Genomic DNA, 25,951 nt, shown 5'->3' on the forward strand with positions numbered 1-25,951 from the left:
AGTCTGTTCCACAGCAATGGTATCCTCTGAGATATACCTGTTCCTCCAAACTGTTCTGTTGATGTTGCAGAACAGGTTTAGGTCCTTATACTGAGTATTTCTGATGCCATTTGACTTGTTGATGTTCAGTAAATCCATCAAGAATAGGTTGGAGGATACCTTCTATGGTAGACTCAGGACACCTCTTAGCAGTCTGTAGGACACTGAGTATAGTGACAGAGCTTTGAGTTGTTCCATGTAGGACATGCTGTTTAGGCATTGTATCCTTTTCACAAGGTATCTCTGTGGGTGTTCCAGTTGTTGCATGTGTCTGTACATATACATGCCAAAGAGGGCATTATATTCAATCACTGACCTTATGAGGGCTGAGTACAGGGGGACAATGACATACCTAGATCTGGACACAAGCCCTTTGTTTATAAGCTGTGCAATACAGATGGACTTTCCTACAACAGACACATGTTGATAAAAAGTTAGTTCACTGTCCACACAACTTTCCAAATCCCAAACAACTGGATCAAGTCCTAAAGGCGTATTGTCTATGTGGTAGTTTCCTGAAGTAGAGGACCTCACAAAGAATACAGTAATGCATATTTTGACATTTAGTTTCAGACTATGATTATGACACCAGTTACTTATTTGAAATAAACCTTCCTGAAGGATGTCTAAATTATTTGGGGATTCAGTGACTGCTCCTAGCTTGTAGTCATCTACAAACTTAGTAAGCCAGAGCCCTTTGGTATTGGCTTTTACTTCATGCTTTTATGTAACATATATTTACAGTATTTATTAATTCACAAGACCAAAAGGATGCTGACTTAAAGGAGGAGAAAATCTCTTCTGCAGTTTTACAGCTGGACTCCCTCTAATGGTAATTACTTGAGATTGTATATATTAAGCTCATGCCCCAAGGATCCATCATTTATGCTTATTGGTTGCATCCAACTCCTAAAGCAACCTTGTAAACAGCTGCTGCCATTCATTGAATTTACTAGGCAATTACAAAAGAGAAACAGATTGCCAACCCTTTCTTCCACATCACACACACACACATACACACCCCTAGAGGTAAAGTCCACAATCCACCTACTGCTTGTCTCTGGGATATCACAGGCATCAAGACTGCCCACAGAAAACTGATGTGAACAAAGAAAGGACATGCAAACTCCACACTGAGGTCACGCCGAGCAGAGAACTGAAGAACCACTTGTTGTCCAGTGACAATGCTACTCACTGCAGCAATGTGACACAGTAAGGATGCCTGACTGCTAATCAGGCAAGCATCTAGTTGTCTGGCTGATTCCCAGTTATTCAATGTTTTTTTTTACAGTTATAATCAAATGTTGATCATCTGGTGTTATTTTTTAATATGGTTTGTACTTTAAATTAGTAATGATGAATAATCTCAGATTTTGTGCAAGAGAAGTGCATAAAGGCAACTTTATATTATGTCATATGTAAATATTTTATTTATTTATTATTTGTTGACCAGGAAAGTCCGACTAGGACAGAGCCTACTTTCAGTGGAGGCCCGGAGAGGAACTCTCCAGATGCATGTCTTTGGAATGTGGGAGGAAACCCATGCAAATGCAGAGAGGACATGCAGACTCTGCATAGAAAGCACCCCAGCCAAGAATCGAACTGGAGAACCTCTTGCTGTGAGGCGACAACGTTAACCACTAGACTACTGCACTGCCCAGATGTTGACAAAAAGATATGCCGTCTCTAATGGTCCCACTCCTCACAAAAAATGGCACTCAAACTCACCTGTGAAGGTTACTAAGATGAAACAGTGAAAAATATGGCAATGACCTGGCACAGCTCTCCATTACCTCCAGAGCAAGCCACTAAATACACTTAGTGAAGGAACATGCATCTCTGACATGGAGGGGCTCATTTATGTAGATAATATGGAAGCACCATCTGCTTGAGTGAGAGTCTGGAACTACCAAAGAAGAAAGAAATGCTATGTTTATACAGTGGAATAGCTGCCTTATGTTTGGAAAATATAGGAAGGGGAAACAATGGGCCTGATTTCAAAAGACTTGCTCTTGGTGTAAATGACTTACAATGGTGCAAGGCCTATCTATAAAGCAGACTGGCACTCGGGACTAGATTCCAAAAGCCTTGGTCTTTGTGTAAGTGAATTATTCTGATATATTATACAGGAGTAAGTCACCTGCACTGAGAGCAAGTCTTTTGGAATCGGGCAGGTTTACATTAAAGTCACTCATACTGAGAGTACATCTTTTGGAATCTGTCCTAGTATGTTTTGGGTAGTATTTGTATGACTGCAGTGTGAATATAAGATAGGAAACACAGGTTCTTTCCACTGCACTGCTGGTGACTGGTATTTTACTGCATGCTTTGTTAAGCAGCTAACATCCATCAGACGTAAGTGCCTGTTTACATGGGCAAGATGAGTAGCAGTCTGATTATTCCTAAATAAATGAAAAGTCAAAGTATGAAAGCAGAAACTGTAGGAATCTACACTGGTAAATTTTGTACTCTGGCCAATTTACCCCTAGACAGTATAAATATCACCTCAGGTTTCCCCTGAAAACAGGCTGTTAGCCTTGTGGGACTAAACTCTTCAGCCAAAGAATAAATAAAATCCATAAATAAATAAATCAACAACATTCTCATGGGTTTTAAGTTAAGCAACAACTCTTGGTTCTGGACAGAATCATTCCAGCCTCTGTATAATCTTCAAAAGTACTAACTATATCATACAAGAGATTTTGTTGCTTGAATGCACTGCCATCCAAGCATTTTAACAACAACTCATCTTCAGTTTCAGTCGCTCTTTTATCTTTATAGCTAGAATCTATATAAATCATCAAAAGCAGCTAATGTACAGAATGCTGGGCCCACAACACAAAGTATATAAAACTCATTTAACTACTGTGCACTTATTATAAAATATAGCAGCTGAGCAAGGCTACATATTAGTTTAAGTTTTTAAAGCTCTACAATGATGATGGCAAATCTCACATTCTTTGCCTATGAAATCAACATGCTTGTCCTGGAAAATACTTTCCAGGACACATACAGCTCTGCCTGTACTCATTTTCCATATTAATACCAAACAGAAAACTTTTCTGTTGTTGTACTGTGGGTAGAAAATGCCTGACAACTGACAAAATAGAAACAGCTTAGTTACAAACAGGTATATGCAAGGAAAAAAGGAGCAAAGGACAATATGGACACACATTGTGTTCATATGACAAGCATACGACATTCGGCTAGTAAAGACACATGAACATTTTTAAGAAGTTGAACCAGTTATATAAAAAAAATAACACCATAAAAACGCTGACTGCGTGCATCACAAACTAATAAACAGAGTATGTCTGTAGGATACAAAGCACTGAAGTCAACAATAAATAACTAACTAAATAAATAAAAACACTCAGGAGAAGAATGGAGTAACATGTCTGATATAAAAGACCCTAAAATTGAAAAGACAGCACATTGTACTTTGCAGCTATAATAACTAAAGTGCCTGGGTATGCTTTGTAAATCATTGTTAACAGTATACAGTTGAAAGAAATACAAAAATTGTCAAATGTCTCTTCCAGTAAAGGACATAAGCAGTTTAAGTTATGCTTCGCCACACACTACCTGTAAAGGCAAATGATTTCTCCAATGTCATACAGCATGCTGTCCCATTATACAGGGTTATACTTCCTTGACTACACATTCACTCTTCCTAGAGACACTTAAAGTTTGCACTACTTTTGTCTGCTCTTTATCAAACTTACCTTTGCCCTCTCTACACAAAACTTTATTTACTAACTGTCCTTTCCAGACTCATTAGCCAAATGTTTACACTGCATTCTTCAGCAGGAATGTAATAACCACAGTTGTTACAAATGAACTGTCATGTCAAAAATGTCAAATTCACCTGTTTCAAAACAAATTTGGTGTTCATCTTGCTGAAAATGTTAAAACCAATTTCTGTTTCAAACCAAAACTGACCACAGTGCTGCATATAAATTGCTGTATCATGCTGAAACTGTTAAAGTTGCCACTGTTTCAAAACAGAGCTGATTATGGCCAAGGGCGCCAGAACCATAGAGCGAGGGGGAGGGAGTCATGGGATAGGCTAGACCAATCAGGAAATATTAATTCAAGTACCAAAAGGGAAATTGGCTAAGCTTAAAATGTCGTTCAAGTGAACCTATGTTGTGGTAATAAATAGTTTTAAAAAATTGTCCTTTTTAAATCACTAAGTGCCCCTCTCACCCTCCGCCGTCTTCAATAGCTTCCAGTGCCTCTGATTATGGCTACTGCATATATATATATATATATATATATATATATATATATATATATATATATATATATATATTATATTATATTATATATATATATATATATATATATATATGCATTCTCTCCTATTTACTTAACTCTCTTTCATCTGATGTAAATCTTGAACACACTGTAATGAATTTAGCTGATATTTCTTGATTTCTTGTACTGTCATACATTTGTGTGCGCTCATTTCTTCTGTAATATTTTTACTTTCTCTTGGTCATCACTGTAAAAGAGACGAATCTGTATGACTTTTTCTTTGATAAACCTGACTGTCCATTTGCAAAGAAATCTAAACCATTTATAATAAAGGTCAGAATCCAGTCAGTGTCAACAGGTAGCACATTTGCATTTGAAGCTGGATTATCAGAAGGCTGTGGGTACTATTCACACACTAGGTGACCACATTACCTGTCCATTACTGACACTTCAGTGTAGCAGCTTTTGACTGTGCCATACTTCAGATGAGACATTTAACTGAGGTCTCATCTGCCTGAGCTGGTGGTAACTCAGCTGGCTGTAAAAGATCCAGCAGCAACCATTGAAAAGAGAGTAAGGGAAGTTCCCCAGTACGTTGGCCATATTTCCCCAATCAGTATAAATATCACCTTGGGTTTCCCCCTGAAAAGAAGCTGTAAGTCTTGTGGGACTGACCTGGTCAACCAAAGAACATATAAAATCAATCAATAAATAAATAAAAAAACAAGGTTCTCATGGGTTACAGGTTATGCAGTAACTCTTTTTTTGTGGAGAGAATCAGTCTCTATATAATTTTCAAAAGCACTGACTATATCAGCACAATTGTATTTTTAAACTGCTAGTGAGGACATAATATCTTCTCAATGGAGTGTTTCAGCTGACAGCAACTGCTATGTCAATATGCTTGTATGTTGTCTGTACTTCAGACACAACATACATAATCCTAATTTTCATTTTTATTTTGTTTCAACTTGTGTTCTTAACACTGTGGAATGGAAACATTTGCCTGCATTTTACTTGTGCATTCTTAAGTCCCTTATGCGTGCATATATTTGTGGTCCAGGCCATGGCTGAAACTGGCCTATTTGGATCAATCCACACCTCAGGCATAAAACAATAAATAAAGTAATAAAATACTATAGAACTCTAATCTGTAAGTAAACAATTCATGTGCAGCCATCTCTTACTGCAAAGGTAAAAACTAGGTAATTGACTATTTGCCAGAGTCTTTCTGGTTGGGCCCTACACACACCTGCTGTAAAGGTTTTACTTTCCTTACTCTGTGTACTTGAACTAATATATCCCCAATATTCCCACCTATTTTCTCCCATTTACTGGCTTACATTAGAACTTATCATACCCACTTGGACTTCTACAGTAGCTCTATCCTGCTCCTCTATTTGTTTTTCCAAATCATTTCCTATTTCTATGGAGCTGTCATCTTCCATTAATCTCTACCCCTCAATCAGAAGTGGCAATTATATTTTCTCCTTGCACCATTATTTTCATTTAATTGCCCTACCCAGATGTGTAGCTTGTTCAGTTGCTACGGTTTATACACTGCCTGCCTACTTTTAAAAAAAAAATCCTTTTTTTAAACTGTAGCAAACTTCTTGCTACAAAATAATAAACAGCTGCTACAGTTTATACCCTGCCTGTACGAAGCACTATAGTGCTCAGGTTTTAGTTTAAAAAAAAAAAAAAAAAAAAAACTGTAGCAAACGGTTTACTACAATGTAGCAAGCTGCTGCTACAGTTTAGATAACACACAGAACTCTACAGCACTCAAGTTTGACTGCAAATGCAATATCGGCTGTTCTTCTTTCGACTTTTCCTGGTTAGGGGTTGCCACAGCGGAACTCCGGTCCGCTAATGATTGGCAGTAGATTTTTTACAGGTGCCAGCTCGACGCCCAACCTTCAACGAAGGCACGCCCATTCTATGCCTGTCTTTCTGTTAAAAGCCAGTATTACATTAAACAGCGATCAGGATGGGCTAATTGTGCCCCCCAGGGCTGTTGCCCCTCTCGCCCAACCCTAGGTACGTTACTGGCCCTACCCTACTGGATATACTTTCATTACGAAGCACTGTATAAGAAGGCTTACACATGAGGGCTTATACCTCAGAGATTCTTCACCATGAAACAGCCATAAGAACAAGTGTCTCCCAAGAGACATAGTTTATATTTTTGTATCTAGTCATTCAAAAAGTGGTAACGTAAAATAACGTTAAAGTCCAGGTGGGGTGGGAGTGGGACATAAATGAAGGAAACACTTTAGAAACGCCTTAATAGAAGTTATGTACTTACCATAACTTGGCATCTGTGTTGTTCAATTTCATTACACATCACAAATGGATCTTCGGATCCATCTTCAGAGTCGACTCGGCCATTTCTTCCAGACATGCTCTCTGAATCTCAAACTCCTCCCTCTCCCATAATGCCTCACTCCTTCTCCAACCCCTCAGACTGAGTTTGCTGCCCACTAAGAAAGAGACTTAGATTTATAATACTGGACAAACAAAATGACCAACTGGAGCCAAACTAGGAACCTGTGGCTCCCTTAATCTCTATATCGCTCTCAGCTGCAAAATGATGGGGGAAGGAGGGTGGAATGTGATGCATAATGAAATTGGACAACACAGATGTCAAGTTATGGTAAGTCAATAACTTCTAATCTGATGTTGTCCATTTCATTGTGCATCATGAATGGGTCAGATTCCCCAGCTACATAAACCCTGAGAGACCCTCAAGGAAGGATATGCCTGAGCACCATGGAACCAAAGGATGCTCTGTTTCTGGAAATAATGTACAACTTGTAGTGAGATACAAAAGTATGAGATCTGGACCAGGTAGCTGCTGCACAAATGTCATCAATAGGAGTCCATTGCGAGAAGCTAGACGAGGTAGACACAAACCTGGTGGCGTCAGCTCTAACAGGACAGGGAAGTTGCATGCCTTGTTGGGAGTAAACCATAGAAATACAATCCATAATCCACTTGGCTAAAGTGATCTTGGATAAAAAGCCTGACCTAGTCTATTCGGTGAGAAGGTAATGAACAACTGATCAGATTCCGTGTGTGGTTTAGTTCTGTGTAAATAGAATCGCAATTCTCGCTGTACATCCAAAGAATGCAGCATGTATTCATCTTTATTGGAATAATTAGGGAAGAATACAGGCAAGTGAATGGTCTGATTAATATTTGTTTCTGTGGTGACCTTTGGTATGAAAGACAGGTTTGTTCTGAGTGAAACTATCTTTGAAGAATATATGGCAGCTGGGAAGACAGAGCTTGAACTCCGACACTCTTCTTGCTGAAGTAATGGCCACTAGAAAGGCAGTCTTCCAAAATAAAAATTTAAAATCACATGAGCTAGCAAGTTCAGATGGTCTCCGAGTAAGGCCCTGAAGTACCAAGGTGCGATCCCAAGGAGAGGATGGATCTTTTATTGGAGGCCTCAGATGAAAAACTTCCTTTCATAAAGACCCTGCATAGTCTAGAAGTGGAGATGGGAGAAGAAAGGTTGTTACCCTTCCCTACTACATGAAAATTCATGATAGCCGCAAGATGCAACTTTACAGTGGAAAAACTAGCTCCATGCTGAAACAGCGAGCTGAGAAACATAAGAATATCTGAAACTGAAGCAGAAAAAGGATTAATATTCCACTGCAATGCCCAAATGGAAAACCTCTTCCATTTGCTATGACATACTTTCTTGCTGCAAGAATAATTTCTCGAACCAGGGAGGCTAGCCTGGACTTTTGTAGACTCACTGGAAGTGGAGAAACCAAGCGGTTAGTCTCAGGGATCGGAAACTGGGAATCTGGTGTTCCGACCAATGGGAAATCAGATCCTGCCTGGGATACAGTATCCATGGAGGACATTTGTTTTGAGACCACAGGAAGGGGAACCATACCTGATGAGGCCAGTAAGGGACAATTTGGATTAGACTGGTCTTCAACCTGCTGGTTTTCTGTAAAACTTTGGATATCAGGGGAATCAGAGAATAAGCATACAGGAGAACTGGGGAGGGCAATTGTGGACTAGAGCAGAGTGGAATCAGAGTGAAGTACTTGCTGGACTTCTTGTTTAGGGGAGAGACAAAGAGGTCACAGCAAGGTTGGCCCCAACAGCTGAATATTTGATTTGCTACCGACTGACTCTGGGACCACTAATGTGACTTTAAGAGCAATCTGCTCAGTCGGTCTGCCATAAATTTGGACTCCCCCGGAATGTGCTTTGCAATGAGAAAGTGGTTTAAAGACATCGCCCATTCTCAAACCCTCATGGCTTCTCTGCAAAAAGGGTATGAACTGGCCCCCCTGCTTGTTGATGTACCAAACCACTGACATACTTTCTGTAAGAACTGCAATTGTTCCCAGAGGAAGGCAGTCCTGAAAGGCTTGCAACATCAGAAGAACCGTCCTTCTCACATGTACATTTATGTGCAATTTGGTCTCTGTCATGGACCACTTGCCTTGGACCATTTTTCCCTGTAAATGCCCCACCCTACCCCAACAGGGAAGCATCTGTGGTCACCATGGCTATAGGTGGGGGAAGAATAAAGGGTCTGCCGAGATGGAGGTCATCTGTAAGAATCCACCATTACAGATGGTGCCTGCAAATCAGAGTTAGCCTGATTGGGGTTGACAACAGATGGAGCAGAATAGACCACTGGACCACTAGGGTCCACTAGAGAACTCGCATGAAGAACGTGGCTAAAGAATGGCAGCTGACATGGACCCTAGGACCAGCCAAGCTGGCAGTGTCGGGATGTCTGGTAACAGTTGAACCTGCTGTCTCATGGATCTTATTCTCTGTGGAGGTAGGGCTGCTATCTGTGTAGTTGTGTTCAACTGCGTTCCTGTGAACTCTATGTCCTGTAAGGGAGATATCTTAGATTTTCCCTGATTCCCTGTAATTCCTGGGCAATTGAACAGCTGCAACATAACCTGAACAGCTTGAAGTAGTTGATGCCTTGTAGGTGCCGTTAGGAGCCAATCGTCCAGGTATGGAAACACCTGGAATCCTTGCAGGCAGAGGTGAGCTGCAACCACTGCCATGCATTTGGTGAACACCAAGGGGGCAGTGGTGAGACCAAAGGGCAATGCTCTGAATTGGTAATGACTGGCCCCCAGTCTGAAATGCAGATATCTCCCAGACCGCTTATCTATTTTGATATGATAGTATGCGTCCTGGAGATCTACAGAGCACATCCAATCATTCTTGTACAGAAAGACCATAACCATGCGGAACTTCGACTTTTTTATAAACCAATTCAGGCTGATCTGATCCAAAATTGGTTAAAGGTCCCCTGTTTACTTTGGCACCAAAAAAAAAAAGAAGCCCAAGTTAAGTTCCACATCTTTGTTGTTTGATCGAGACCTTCTGGATGACTCTCTTTCTAGAAGTTTTTGAACCTCTAGAAAGTCTTTCTTCCTCTGACTGGGTGGTGGAAAGTATATCTAGCACCCAGGCGTCATTTGTTATGTTTGTCCAGACATCCTGGTATAACAATAGTCTGCCCCCAACTGCCTCCAGTTGTGGGACAGTCCGGCAGCGCCTTGGGAGTGCTCATATAGACTGTCGGAGAAGGGTTCTTTAAAGCCATGTATTTGTGAACCCCCCTCACCCTCTGAGGCAATGTCGAACATTAAATCCTCTCCTTCTGTCTCTAGAAGAGGATTCATTCTGCAAATCAGGAAAAGACAGTTGAGACTTACAAAACCACATCTTCTTCCAACTCCGCTGGTTCCTGAAGCTAGTCCACTGGGGGGGGGGGACATGATCCCTATGGCAGACAGAGTCTTACCTTCTTGTTTGCTGCAGGTAAGAGTCTCTTTTACTGACTGGCCAAAGAAAGAGGAACGGTCAAGGGAGGCGTTAATGATCAATGCCTTAAAGGGGTCCGCAAACACACACAGTCTCATCCAGGCATGTCTCATGAGGGCTATGCCTGAACCAGCTGCTTGACAGGTTCTTTCCGCAGCATGGGAAATTAACTTCATTGAGGAATTAGCGATGGAGGACACAGTGGTCAGTTTAGGAGATACCGTCTTATGGTCATCTGACAACAACTGCATCAGAGAGGTTAAGATTTCCTTAATCAGGTCTCTCTGAAGGTGAGTAAAGTGTGCCACGTAATTCAATGCTCTCAGTGTAAAGGTGGCTGAGCCATACATGCACTTCCCATGCCTGTCCAAAGACTCCTTGTTCGGGAGATAAACAGTGGAGCTCTGCTCAGCTAGCCTGCTTCTTAGTGGCTGGCAACACCACAAAGGCATCAACTGGGACAGCCTTATTCCAGAATGAGTGATCACTGGAGGGACTAAAGTATTTGTTCACTCACGTGGGGATAGGGTCCATGGTGTCAGGCTCCTTCCAAGCCCAGATGGTGATAAGGTCAATGAGCTCATCCTCCAGTGGGATCACCAAGGATGTAGATGAGCCCATCCTGAAGGCCTCCAGGAACGCTGACTCCTTGAAGGAAGTGGGTTGAGATGACCAGACAACCCTTTTGTTTCAATATTTCTAAGATATCCCCAAAGGAGATATCATAGGGTGGAGATTGGGGGGGGCCTTCACCCTCATCGAAATAAGTGCTCTCTGTCAAAGACTCCGGTTGGGAGGGTGGCCTAATGGTTAAGGTGTTTGCTTTACAAACACAAGGTGCAGGGTTTGAGGCTCACAAGGGATAACTGGATAGGCTTAAAATGGCTCGCAAAGGCAGCTAGCTTAGTGCTAATCTATGAACCTATGAACCAAAGGGGGAGTCTAGATGTTTCCTCTTGAACCATTGCTTTCAAGGAACCTTCACTGTGCGGTACTCCGGAGAGAACTCAGAAGACAGGGGGACCTCTTGTTGAGGGGTAGTCTGGAGGCTCGCCAGGAGGGGCTGACTGTGGACAGGACAGATTGGAGCAAAGCCCTGATAAGCAGGGGGTTGGCTAGGACCTGGTGGAAGAGGGACCACATCTCGCAGTATGGAGAAGGCCCTCTCTGCCACCTGGAAGGTAGATGTCACTGGGAGGACCTGACCTCCCACCCCAGCAGCCAGAGGTGCAAGGGAGAGAAGGACAAGGCCACCCCATATCTGACACCTCCAGAAGGCACTGGAGCTAAACTGTCAAGGGCAGAGGCCCCCAGGGGGAAGGGATGGCTCAAAAAATGTTGGAGCCGACACCAACCTCGAGAACCCAGCACTGATATCTCAAGTCTGGGAACTGCTACACTCCGAAGGTATCAGAACTGGGCTAGTCTGGAGCACTGCCAGAGTCAAAGAAAGACATATTCCATGCTCCGAAGATGGTCCACTCAGGAAGGCCAGGCCCTGCAACTTCAAAACTGAGGATCGGATAGGAGGAGGAGGTTGCAGTATTGGGGTTGGTATTCTAATGGATCCAGCATGATCCATAGAAGGCAAGATCCTCATCTGGAGCTGGGCTTTGAGAAAACTCCGCAACATCCTATCTATGTTGGAGTGGGACAGCTGACAGGATCTAGAGGAGAGCGAGGAATGTGTTGACCTGACTGGAGACAGACTGGTCCGGACAGTGGGGGCAGGAGATGGAGATAAATTCCAATGCAGTGTATGGCTCCAGGACTTCCAATCCAGGTGTGCCTTATCCGAACAGGTCTGCTCTGGAGATGAAGAACTGTGGATTCAAACTACTTCCACAGGATCTGACAGACTGCGCAGACCCGAGGAAAGAGGATCTGACAGAGAAGTCATCTTGGCCAGTGCTGACACTACTAGATCTGAAGGACGTCTCAGATCTGAGATAAGCAGGAAAAAGAGAGAGCTGAAGACGATGGATCCAACAGTTTTCTGCACTTCTCAAAAGCAGAAGTTGTGGCCCCTGCAGTAGCTGAGGGGGGCATACTTCTTAGGGATAGGCATCTGAGCTCCGGAGGATGGAAGAAGACCTCTTAAGATCAGCTTATTTCAACAATCAGCAAGGGTTCGGGGATTGAAGGCCAAGCAGATATCGCACAGAACTTCCAAGTGCCCCGGCCCAAGGCAATACACACACTTCTTGTGGGCATCCAATTCGGGAATCTTATGCCCACAAGAGGCACACCTTTTAAACCCAGAGGGTTTGTCTGAACCTGCAGGTTTGCCCGACATTTTGAGAAACAGCACACATGCACAAACAGGACCGACACACAGACTACACTATACCAGTAACTAGAAAAAAAAGAAAGAAAGCAAATAAGAAGTTAGAAGGTGGAAGGTGGGGAAACCTTAAAACCAACAACAAATTCCAAAAAAGGGAGACAGCTACCTAAAAAGTGAGGGGAGGTACCAGCTAAAAGTGACAGAATACACCTAAAGCACTTTGAAAGGAAGGGAAGAGCTCAGAATGGAAAAGAGATAAATGAAAACCACTTATGTGAAACAGAGGATTGGAATTGCTTCTGTGCTGAAAGGTGGCAAATGAGATCTAAGGGGCTGGAGAAGGAGTAAGGCATAGCAGGGGGAGGAGTTTGACATTCGGATCGTATGTCTGGAAGAAATGGCAGAGTCGGATCAGAGGACAGATCCAAAGACCCATTCATGATGAATAATGAAATGGACAACTTCAGACCTAATGTTTTTGTGGCTACATGTAGAAAGGTTGGAACATACAAATTACAGAGATATGCATTTAGAAAGGTGATTACACAAAATTTAACTGAAACAAGTTATTTGGGTAGTCCAAGACTTGAGAAAGGATAATTTAAAAGGTCTAGGCATTCAACTGCAGTCCAACAGATATACCGCCAAGTTCTGCAAGTAAGAATTTCTTATTTTAACTCTTCTGGTTTCTTTTAGGATGTACAGTACTTGACTATAATTCTAATGTCCAAACTGATAGGTTTAGTTTCTTGAGACTGGGATGGTATATGCTGTCTAGTTGTTCTGCCAGTAACAACTTGAGTACAGGGAAGGGCTATTAAGGAAAGTGGACATACTCATTAGAAAAGAAAACAATGTCTGCCACTGCCAAGGAGGAGCTAGTAAGGAAAAACTGGGCTTGTCCTGCTTTTCTTCTAGCAGCATTGTCTGAATCATAGAAATGGCAGGAGGACATACAGAAAGGTCCAGTTCCAGGGAAAGAAAAAGAAAAAAGAAAGAAAGTCGTCTATTCTCTGAACTGTTTGGTAAGGAGAAAGGAAGCAAAAGGCCTGTAGAGGACTGTTAAGGTGCATCTCAAGCTGGTTCAATTCTGGGATGTTACACACCTGCATGATGTCTCAGATGATCTTCAGATCCAGCTTCCATTAGTGGCGTGGCATCGCAATCCTGTTTATGAAGACTGCTCATTGTCTCTGAAACCTTGAATACACAACTGAATGCTGTAATTCACAGCCCCATTCCAAAGCCACAGTGCTTCTTTGTAAAGCTGGAAAAAACTACTGGTTCTTCACTGTATGCTTTTGTGCCAAACTGTACCAATATGAAAGGGCTATGAGAGAAAGTTAACACGAATTGTTAATCCCTTCAAGACTGCTTTTACTTCTTTCAGGATGATGCAAACAACTCTTTTTCATTGACATCAGTTGTCTTAAACTGATAAAATTGCTGAAGTGGGTTCCTAAACCTATTATGAACACTGTGCTGTTAGATGTAGTAACTCTGTGGAAAAAATACAGGTATTCCTAAAGAAAGGTTGTCAAAATTTGTTCACCAGAGTAATTCTTTGTTCATATACTAGGAAAGAGGAAACAAACCGATTGCAGACATTTTTTTTATGTGTAGGCTTACATTAGGGACAATAAAAACGCAAGATGGCATGAACTACAGGGCTTTTAGGAATTGTCTTACTGCAAAGGAGTAGAGCTAAACCAAATCTGTCAGCACTGCTTGAATAAGTCTATTTGTCCAAAGAAGGAAATACTTTTATGTTTGCAGATCCTAGATCCTACTTTTACACCTAAAATGAATACTGAGGCTCTAGACGTCAGACATGGCTACTTGCAATGTGCAAATAATCCTGAAACTTCATCAGAAAACTAGGCTGACTTAAGGGCTGCAGTGGTTGCGTTCTGTTTTCTGATATGTGCAAACACTTGGCAAAAATTCCATGGACTTTAGATAGCCCAAATGGCAGAGCTGAAAATGGAGTGATATTGAGTGACCTGAAAACCAAGGTATTTCCAGTGGCGACAGCCTTACTCTGATGTGTAACTAGGCATCCTCTACATCCAATGCATAGTGAGAGTCCTGTGCTATAAAAGGCAGCAGAGTTTTCAGATTCGCCATTCTGAAAGACTTTGCTCTTAAGAACTTATTAGACAGACTTATGACCATTTTTCCTAGGACTAGGAGTAATCAAGATTAGAAACCCTGACCAGACATGAGGGTATCCAATGTACTGTTTTTTGTTTTGTTTTTTTAACAGCTGGTTCATTAAACATAAAGATTGGTGTACCTGAAGCTGTAGTGTTTGAATAAATTATATTTGTGGTTTCTTAATAAATTCTAAAGCATAACCCTAACCTACTGTCTGCTATACCCACTCGCCTGTGGGTAGATGACTTTAAAAGCTGCTTCTTAGATGTGTTGAAGAAAGGGAAACAAGCAACTTGGAGCTCTGTGAAGGATTTCTCATTACATTTGTCTTTTAAGTGAATCAGAGTTCTAAGTGACTTGTACATTTCCTGAAGAGAAGACCTTATTTTTCCTTTATTTTCAAAGTTTACACTAATCTCTTCATCAGTCTGGCCAAACGACATGTCAAGGGTAAGGGGATCTTAGTCATTCTATCTTTACAATATGACTCTGCTCTGATCCATGCAAACAACTTTCTCACTCCTGACCCTATCAAACATGATTGTGAATCATCATCTACCGTAACATACGCACATCTTACTTTTTTACTTAATATTTGTTAACTGGATGGGTCAGCTGCTCTCAGGAACCCTTTTATTCATGACAGCCTAAAGGGAAACAAAATGACAAGAACTACAAAGAATATAGAACAATAAGAGTACATTACTAGAATGTGCAACAGAAATTTTGTACAAAACATCCAGATTCAAATTTAACACTTAAATTATATCACACAATACAAAGTATCTAGAATAATAACTGTACAGAGCATAAGGTATGACTGTATCTTCCAATGTATTTATATTAATGACAACATGATACAAAACATGAAGAAAGTTTGTATTTACATAACTGTTAGTGGAAACAAGTATCTAGAGTGGAAACCACTGACCACAAAACAACCAACTAGATACATAAGAGTTGCAGATAGATACTCTAGTCAAACCAGGCTTCACTGTAGCAGTCTTTATTACAGAAAACACAAAGTTAAAAACATGAAACTCTCAACTTTTTTCACCACGTTTTTCATCCTCTACCATCGGACTTCAGACAACTTCCCCATTCATCACCTCTCAGAATATATACCTACTCCTTACTTAAGTAGTGTAAAACAACTAATTGTGCAAATAGAATTACCATCTTATATGAAACAAAATCCCCAGCTGAACCATTACAATACATTGGATTATTACTGAAGATTGTGTCACCTAGTTGATCATTTATTTATATTTACATGTTACTCACTTTTCACACGGGATCTACATAAATTCATATAAAATCAACACTATATGATACAAGAAGAAAAGTAGGTGAAAAAGTGGCAAACATGGTTAGGAGAACATTTTAAAAAATTAGAGAGGGACAGGAATGAGTCTAAGGATAAGAAAAGCTACCCCAGGGCTACACTTCTGAATGGGAACCAACCCTATGGTAATAACAGGAATTTGCAGGAAGGGGCTCAACCCAGATATGAAAGATACAACAGAGAAGAAAATGAACAGATGGAGCCATGGATACCAAGGAGAAGACAACCACAAACACACAATTTTGGTAGACAAGAAAATGTGGATGCTTCTAGTATACATATACATGACCCTTTAGAGTTTCTACCCTTAAGGAGGTCCGAAAGAATAAGGAACAAACCAAATAAATACAAGGGATGGAACTAGGTGAACTTAGCACAGAAGGGAAGAACACTGTCAGAAAGGATAATGAACTCATATAATAAAGCAAAATAAATAGATATTCTCCTATAAAAACAATATTTAAATTACAGTGCTCTTGAATAAATACAATATATTTTAATGCATTTAAGAAGGGAATGAAATTTGTTCTGAATAAAAAGAGTGATATACGTAAGATTATCATAGATCTCAAAATGTTTATTGGAAAGAAGAATTGAGATTATTTGTTCTAAAATGGAGAGTGAGAAGAAAAAAATAGATATGAGTTTAAAAAGAAAAATCACTTACAAACTGCCTTTACGCCCTCAACTCAAAAACTCTGAGATATCAGTGGAAAGGGAGTTGAGAAAAGAGCTGGATAAACAAAAGTGGGCCCTAACCTCCCCAAGGAAGGAAGACAATTACTTGATGAGTTAGGGGGAAACACTAATATCAGAGTAATGAGACCCAACAAAGGGGGAGGAATGGTTATAATGGATCATATTATGGATGTAGGGAAAGTGATGGAACCTTTAGGAGATGAAACAGAGGGTTTCCAAAAATGAAATATCGATAGCTTACTCAAGAATTAACTATGCATTGAATGATTTACTGATGCATGATTTAATAGATGTAGATACTTACAATTTTTAAGGATGGACAAACCAACAATCCCAAATATCTTTGAGATCCCTAAAGGGCACAAGAATGTGGATGATCCTCCACTTAGGCCCATAAGTAAGGGTATAAAATGGACCCCATATCAAAATATATTGATATGCTTAAAGAATGTGTGAAAAAAGCAGAATTTTTAAAGGCATCCTGGGATTTTTTTTTAAGGGCAGTGGAAAATAAATATTACAAGGACATTATTTTTTTATCACAATTGATATTATAGACATTTTTTCAGTAATTCCTCACAATATAGGCCTGCAATGGTTTGAAGAAGCCAAGGTGAATAAGGGTACTTAAACTGTAACACTAAAATAATGCTCAGTGTAAAATCACTTACAATTTTAGTGATTTTAGAGCATTACCTGATGTAATGGAAATGGTGTTGTACAATAATTATATTCATTTTGAAGGAGAATTTTTTAAACAAAAGTGGGGTGGCAATGGGAGCATGCCCCCATGTTATGCCAGTATTATTTTACAAGTATGAGAAAAGAAATGTATTTTTAATACAGCCTATAAAAATGTTGGCCCCTCTACAAGAGATATTTGGATAACCTCTGCATATTTTAGACAGAAACAGAAGAAAATGCAAAAGATGTTCTGCATTATATAGGGGAACAATAGAATTTCTTAGGTTCACTTATAAGATGGAAAAGGGAAGGATGAATTATTTACATGTTTCCATACACACTTTAGAAGATGTACAACAATCTAAGTCTACCATATATAGAAAAAATTATTTTTGAATCTGTACTTGTTTTACACTAGTGCCCATCCATACAAGCAGAAGAAGAGCATTTTTATGGTGCAATTTATAAGAGCTTCTAGAATGACCTCAAAAGAGGAGGATTTTAAGGAAGAATGTGTAGTTAACAAAAATGCTTTGTGAAAGAAGTTACATGGCAAGATTAATTGAAGAAGTTACAAAAGAGGTTAAGGAAAACAAAAAAGAGATATTACCCTTTATTGGAGAAAAAGGATATTCTGATAGGGCTAAATAAAAACAAGGAAGATAATATACAAACATATGGAGAAAAAGATACAAGATATGAAGGGGCCTTTATTATGAACTATAACAAAGACGCAAATATTAAGATTATATTTGAAAAATGTGAGCTTTTTAGAAATCTGCCTGACCTTGAGGATATTTTTGATGAATCAATTAAATTTACATATAAAAAAGGTTTTAGTATAAAAAAATGTTTTGGAAAATGCCAAATTAAGAAATAATGGAATAAATGATGGAAGAAGGGAACATATTTATGTGGATGGTGTGCACAATGCCCTTATATTAGCAATAAAAGTGCTGTATATATACCCAGCAGAGACAGGCTTATACAAGTCAAGGGATATGCCCGCTGTGATAGTAAATGAATAGTACGTGTGGTCACTTGTAAGCAATGGATGGCTTTCTATATAGGGAAGACAGAAAGACCTCTGAAACGAAGCATATATGAAAATGATTATGGCATCAGAACAAAATATATCAATAAAGCCCTTTACAAACACACCCTGAGATGTAAAGAAACCAGGTTTTTGTTCTTTGTACTTGAAGAAATTAGACACGATCTGAGAGGGGGGCCAGGGGAAGACCAAATAGAATACTGAGAGGTTTACTGGCAACTAATTTTGCAGGCTAGTATGTCCCCAGGGCTTAATGAAAATATCTCCCTGGCTCCTGTTCTCAAATTAAGGGCAGCTAGGTTATAAAAGCATTTTATTTATTTGTTTGTTTATTTAACATTTGTTTACTGGGAAAGTCTGAATGGACGCAGGTCCTTTTTCAGCAGAGGCCCTGGGAGAAAAGCTCCATGAGTAACAGTAAATTTTCATGCACACATTACAATAATCAAAAAGTATAAAGTAAACAAAATGTAGTATACATAAGAACATACAAATTTTTTACATCTTGACAACAAAACCTGGGCTTTGAACATAGCAAGTACTACTTGTAGGTATGACTTATGTTAAGAGAGATGGGTAGAAACGAAGGATTAAACACTGAAGGCGAAGTTGGATATGTTTTGGGTATACGGTGATGTATCAGAGCACTCATGAGGGGTTAGTACAAGAACATAGCCACTTATTTTTTAGATAAGCTTTAAGTGATTGGCTTAAAGTGGTTAGTGGATGAGAGTGAGATAATGGAGTTAGGAAGGGAGTTCCATAGAAGAGATACAGAGTTGGAAAATAAAGATTCTCTTGCAGTGTTGTTGGCCTTGGAGAAGGTGAGTAAGTTCTTGTTGTTAGAGCAAAGTGGTCTCATGGAACTGTAAGGAAGGATGATATTTTGTAGTGCAGGGGTTCTAGTTGGTTGTGTTACAATTTTGTGGGTTAGAGTTGGTTGTAAAAAATAATATTGGGAAGATCAAACCAGTCTAGTATCCTTAAAGCTGTACAATGATGTGTTCTATATGGGCAGTCAGATGCAAACTTAGCAATTTTATTATAACATGCTTCTAGCTTAGATAGGTCAGTTTTCCTTAGATTAGTTAAAATTGGAGAGGTACATAGTAGAGTTGAGAGGAGATGGGTTTGTGCTAATGTAATGTTGGCCATTGTGGTCAGGATCCTTTTGTGCCTATATAGACTTCCAAGTTTCTTATTGAGTTTTTTATAGTTAGGGAGACATGCAAGTCAAATTTTAGGTTATTGTCTATTTCCACTCCAAGAAGCTTTGTATGGGTTGTTGGGGAGATCACAGTATTGTCTTTGGCTATCATGTTAAATGTTTGGCATGAGACAGATGTCTTGTTAGGCTGGAAGAGTAATCATTTAATTTTGTTTGGGTTCAGGATTAGATGGGCATTGGCTAACCATGTTTCAACAGAAGTGAAAGATTCCTGTGTTTGAGAATGAAGACTTGATAGAGAAGTGGCAGCAAATATAAGTGTTGAATCATCTGCATAGTGTATTATAGAATCATGTGGAGTAGCTGTGTGTAGATTATTAGTAAAGAGGGAGAAAAGGAGAGGGCCTATGATAGATCCTTGGGGGACACCAATGGATAAAGGAAGGCATGGAGATAGGTCACCCTGCCATAGAATAGATTGTCGATGGCCAGATAAATAGTTATGAAACCATGCTGTGGCAGATGGTGAAAAGAATAGTTCAGTTAGTACATCTATTAGTTTGGAAAGGGAGACCATATCAAAAGCTTCTGATAAGTCTAGAAAGATGGGACATACAAGGTTGTTGTTATTCCTGTGATGGTTTACGGTATTAGTGAAGGATAAGAGAGCTGTAGTGGTACTATGTGATGGACGAAACCCATGCTGAGTATTTGCAAGAAGGTTGTTAGTAAGAATTTCATGACATGGAGATGAATACACCTTTCAAGCAGCTTAGAAAGAGGTGAAAGAATATCAACTGGCTGACAGTTTGTCAGTTTATAGCTCACTGTTTATTGATAGAAGTTTTTAAGCATTTTATGGGGGTAAACAGTATATTTAATATATTTATCATATTTTACATTCTTATTTATGAACAAATATAAGTTATTAGAGAGTATGAGTTACCAATTTTAGATAAGAACATTGTAGGTATTTAACATATTTAAATGTTTTTATGTAATTACTTAGAATGGCCCTTAGGGGGTTGCATAGGACTTATTCCATCTGGCTTGAATTTTATTCAAATATCTTATTCAATTATTCGTATATTTTTGTATATATTTTACATTGTTTCTCTTATCGTATTCATTCATATGTTGCTGATTTTATATGAAAATATGTAGATTCTGTGTGAAAAGCGAGTTACATTTAAACAAATAAATGATCAACTGGGTGACACAACCTTCAATAATACTCCAATGCATTGTAATGATTCAGCCGGGGATTTTGTTTTATATAATAACAATTATGTAATTATATTGGATGGCAATTCTATTTGCACAATTGTTTTGCATTAATTAAGGAGTAGGTATATATTCTGAGAGGTGGCTAATGGAAAGTTGTTGGATGAAGTCCTATGGTAAAAGACGAAAAACATGGTGAAATAAGTTAAGCATTTCATATTTTTAACTTTGTGTTTTCTATACTAAAGGCTGCTACAGTGATGTCTGGTTTGATTGGAATATCAATCTGCACCTCTAAAATATCTAGACATTTGTATTTACGCTGTATGTGTAAAAGTGTTTAAAGCATTAACGTTAGTTCTGAATGTGATTATGTGAGATAATGGAGGGGAATATGTAACAACACCTACAGAAAACAAGTGGCATTGATATGGTAACATGCTAACTACTAAACCATGGTAATGTAGCCATAATTATCTGTTACATAATCTAAGAAGATTTTAAACTGTGGGCAGTTAATGCATTTTCTGATAACTTAATAATCCTGTCTCTTCATAAATGCCTTACACATCCTATCAGAATTTATTGGCATTGCTGGTTGTGAATCTTTGATCCGACTTACCTTTCAAGGCATCTCAAAGTGCCATAAAGTGGAAGACTGCCTTTGCTGAATCAGAAAGCTTAATTTGTTTTCAACATTTTTAGTGGTAGATGAAGTATCCTCTGTACTTCAAAAGAGAAACTGTTCCATGCAGTTAATTCTCTTCACAAAGGAGCACAGCCCACAGTCAGATACTATGAAAGGAAGAGACGCTTACCTGGGTCATATAACAAATCATCCTCATTTTTACAAAAGAAAAGACGAGGGCTTATTTTTAACTTCAGGGACCGTCACTGGTATCTGTAAAGGTCTTCTCTCTGTATAGTAAGCACAGACATGCATCAGTCCTGGGAAGGAACAGACCGTTCTGGTCCCTAATATTATCTTTTGGCTTCCTGAACTGCTGTGTAATGTTCTCTCACAGGGATCTTATAATTCAGTACTGGTGAAGAATCAACACAAGCAAGGACGTATGCAAACAGGGAGGGTAAACCTGACCACCAGTGTCACCAACACAAGCAGCAATTAAGATGTTGATTTATTCTTTCCATTATAAATCTAGGTGTTTTTCAGAATGAACTGGAGTACCTGTTCTTGGAAGCCAACAATTTAGATGTACCTTTCCCTGTAAGACACTTGATGGCAGACTTGTACTTTTCATTCAATTCTTTGGTTGCCAGCTTTGAATATTCCCCTTTATCAGCCTTTGCAGACATTTCATTATAGTCTTGCTTTATTTCCAGCCTCCTTCCTGCTTCTTAATTCATATATATTTCAAGCCCACTGAGTCTTACAGCCCTTCACAGCTTGCCAGTACACCTCCTCAGGCTGCACTTCATTTCTCCAGATGGGTGAAAGTTTATTCCAGATACCTGAGAGAGGCTCTGTGTTATAAACGTATCCCTCTATCATGTTTTCTTAATCTGTTGATGAACATTTAGGTCCCAGGTTCTAGTACTAGTAGACATATTGCATTTGTGGAAAAACAGGAGTTCCAGGACAACTGGGTCTCTAATGGCATGGGAAGCGAGACAGATCTTCAGTCAAACGTCTATAAGACACTTAATACAGAGATAGAGCTTCCAGCTTCTGTTGATATCTCTGGGACTTTAAACCTGTGATCCTTCTGGTTAGGAACATTTAGGGTTTAATTATTTGACAAGTTACATCCCAAAGGTAGCATTATACTTGATGATTAGCTTGATCAATGCTGCATATTAGGAAATGATTAGCTCTTAAGACCTTTCTGATACTCTTTTGGCATTTAGCTGAGCTAAATAAAAGGATTTCCAGACATCCACTGACACACGATGGTCAAAACAGGAGTAGTTATCAATCCACACACCTAAGTTCCTAACTACATAGGTTCACAGTGAAGGACTAGGCTAACTGCCCTTCTGGACCATTTGAGCCTAGCCAGTTTCCTTTTCAAAGGTGAGAATCAAACTCTGCACTTTGTATCTGCGAGTTAAACACCTTATTTTTGCCAACCCTTTCATTTTGTAGTGGTATGATGTCTATACAGTATGATGAGAGAGGTTGTCTACCAAAAGTGATGATACTACACTTTTTAGCATTTTGTTCAACCTATTCATAGCACATCATAACTTGACTAGGGAGAGTTCATTCTGGAGGGTTTCTGTGTCAGTCAGACTGAACAATCCCAGTCTGGAAACTAATAAAACATTATACACATAAATAACTTAAAACATTTTATTGTGGTAAAAGCATGGCTAAGTGTGCACCAAACACACTTGATAATATGTTTGTGATAGCTTCTACTAAATCGAACAAAACCATGATTGTTAACCTAGCAGGGAGCAGCCACTAAGAAGGTCAAATCTCTCTGACCTGAATACGAGACCTGCAGTATGGAAAACAAAAGGACAACTGAAAAAAGTGCACAATAATGTTGGATACATATTACATATAAAATTATATCAGCTTTGAATGATGCACACAACTATTAACAACCAAGTGATCCAAATTCATTCCTCCAATGTGTAAAACCTCATACGCACATCCTACAAAAACACTTTTGCAAATGGTTATTCCATCACATCTACTGTCCACACAACACACCACAGTCCACCTATTCTCTTGTACTGTACAATGCTGCTTTCTAGAGCTGACTGGCACTCTCAGCAATTACTATACAATGGAAATAAGCCACACTAACTACTAAATGCCAGTGCTAATAATTTACAAATTTCATTAGCAAAAAAAAATGCTTTCACTAATGGATAAGTCTTCACACTGGAGGTTTGTACACACCACCAACTTAGGAGATTTGCCCCTGAACCCCCTTACAGATTTATATTAACTCCATGTTTGTACAACTACAACCAAAGAAAGCTCACCACTACAGTCAATGAGAAGTGACTTAACTGTAGCATACCTTGACAAACTGATATCAGCTAGTAGTGACATTTTACATAACTGTCAACAAAGTGTTCATCTACAATACATAAATACATTTGAATCAAAGGTGCACAATCAGTCTACCAATGATCCTCATTTAAAAAAATAGGATGAAACAGATGGCAGGACATGCAGTCGAGTAAAGAAATGGACCAAAAGTGGATAAACCTAAATATTATAAACTTCTCGAATTCTACTTGCATCTTTATTGCCAAATTTTATACCTAACACTTAAATTTCATTCATTGTAAAATATATACCCCCTTTCTTTATTACACCACCTAAACCTTTTTTTCCTCTTAATTAAAGCCATCCCTATCACTTTTAGACACATATTTGTGTAAATTACTTCTTTTGTCCAAATTTTTATTTTTTTTTTGCAATTATAACATCATCTGCATGCCAACAGAAATGGAATTCTTAATCCTTCAGGTGATATATATCTGGCCTCCTTCATTCTGTAATTTATTTCACATACTATCACATTCATAACTAACGCAGAGAGTATACAACTCATTCAATATCCCTTGTCTTACACCACTCTTCATATGTACCTTTTGGCTTAACCAGTCATTTACAAGCATTTTTACCTTATTATTACTACACACTGACATACATAAATTCCTAACTCTCTCACTTATATTATATTCTTTCATTATTGCCCATAAAATTTAATGTACAATTGTATCAAATGCATTAAGGTCTCCTATCATGATTTTCATTTCCTCTTTTCTATTTATATCATCCACAATTTCTCCATCAGTAATAATTCTTTCCAGCTCTTCCCTTTTATACTATGCATACCACCCTCCATAATACTTTCCATTTTAGTTTCAAATTTCTTTTGTATTATTTTCATAAAGATCTTATAACCATTATTATTCAACACTGTCGGCGTCCAGTTTTTTAATTGTCTACTTTCCTTCTTCAATGTGAACTTAAAAAAACACTTCATAATTCTTTATACATAACCCTTCACTTAATTATTCATTCAAAACTTTTTTTTGCCAATTCCTTAAAGTTTTACACTTTTCATTCCCCATTCCATCTGTCCTGCAGCTGAATCTATATTTAGTTGTCCTAATACTTTATCTAGCTCATTTAAAGAAATCTCCTTCTCCAACTTTTTATTATCTTTCTGTTAACTATTTTTACTTTCCATGTTTTTTTTTCTTTAAACATTTCTTGTACATTTTGTACTACACAATTCATATATCTTTCCCCAAGTTCTATTTCTCATTTTACATTTTTTATTTTTCTCATTCCACTACCAATTCCTTTACTAATCTGCTTAAGTAACTTAATTCTTACAATTTTCCTTGTAAAAATATCTTTGCTTACATTTATGTAACAATTCTTTTAACTTTTCTTGATTTCTTTCATATAAATTTTTTCTTTGTCAAAGTACTATCATCACCTTCTAAATATTCCAATGCATTGTTATATGTGTTCATATTTTTTTTCTTTCTTTCTCTAATTTTCTCACATCATATTGCCACTGTAAAAACATTTTTTTACATTTTCTTTAAATATCATCCACCATTCAGACCAATTTGTATAAAATGTTCTCATAGTAATATGGTCTTTCCATAACTGTATTTCTAGTCTCTTTCCTTCTTCATTCCATACTTTCTCATTTATACTTGTTATTCCTTTGTCTTCTATTTTTATATATTCCTAATGATCTATATATATATATATATATATATATATATATATATATATATATATATATATATATATATCCCTTTTGTAACTCCAGGAATTTGTGTCCCAAAGTTTTAATTTACCACATCTTATAATTTCTAACATTTTTCTTACAGTGGATATAAAAAGTGTACACACCCCTGTTAAAATCCAAGGTTTTTGTGATATAAAAAAATGAGACCACAATAAATCATTTCAAAACTTTTCCCACCTTTAATGTGACCTATAACCTGTGTAATTCAACTGAAAAAACAAATCTGTTAGGGGAAAAATATAAAATATAAAAAACGTACAATAAGCTGGTTGCATAAGTGTGCACACCCTTAAACAAATACTTTGTTGAAGCACCTTTTGATTTAATTACAGCATTCAGTCTTCTTGGGTAGGAGTCTATCAGCATGTCACATCTTGACTTAGGCAATATTTGCCCACTCTTCCTTGCAAAAGTGCTCCAAATCAGTCAAATTGCAAGG

General features: G+C 38.5%; 1 protein-coding gene across 6 annotated transcripts in view; it reads right to left on the reverse strand.

Moving 5' to 3' along the window:
* Positions 1 to 25,951, reverse strand: part of ADD3 (adducin 3) — a 3,087,715-nt gene that overhangs the window by 1,731,154 nt on the left and 1,330,610 nt on the right. The window contains exon 1 of one of the 6 annotated variants that reach the window (XM_044055706.1): positions 3,625 to 3,648. The exons of the other annotated variants lie outside the window; for them this stretch is intronic. The gene's annotated coding sequence lies outside the window, so the exon portion shown is untranslated. Of the gene's footprint in view, positions 1 to 3,624; positions 3,649 to 25,951 lie in introns of those variants that run through there. 6 annotated transcript variants of the gene reach the window in all.

The sequence above is a fragment of the Protopterus annectens genome, chromosome 14.part0, assembly GCF_019279795.1.
Source record: "Protopterus annectens isolate FY-2018-M chromosome 14.part0, PAN1.0, whole genome shotgun sequence".
NCBI classification, from domain to species: Eukaryota; Metazoa; Chordata; order Ceratodontiformes; family Protopteridae; genus Protopterus; species Protopterus annectens.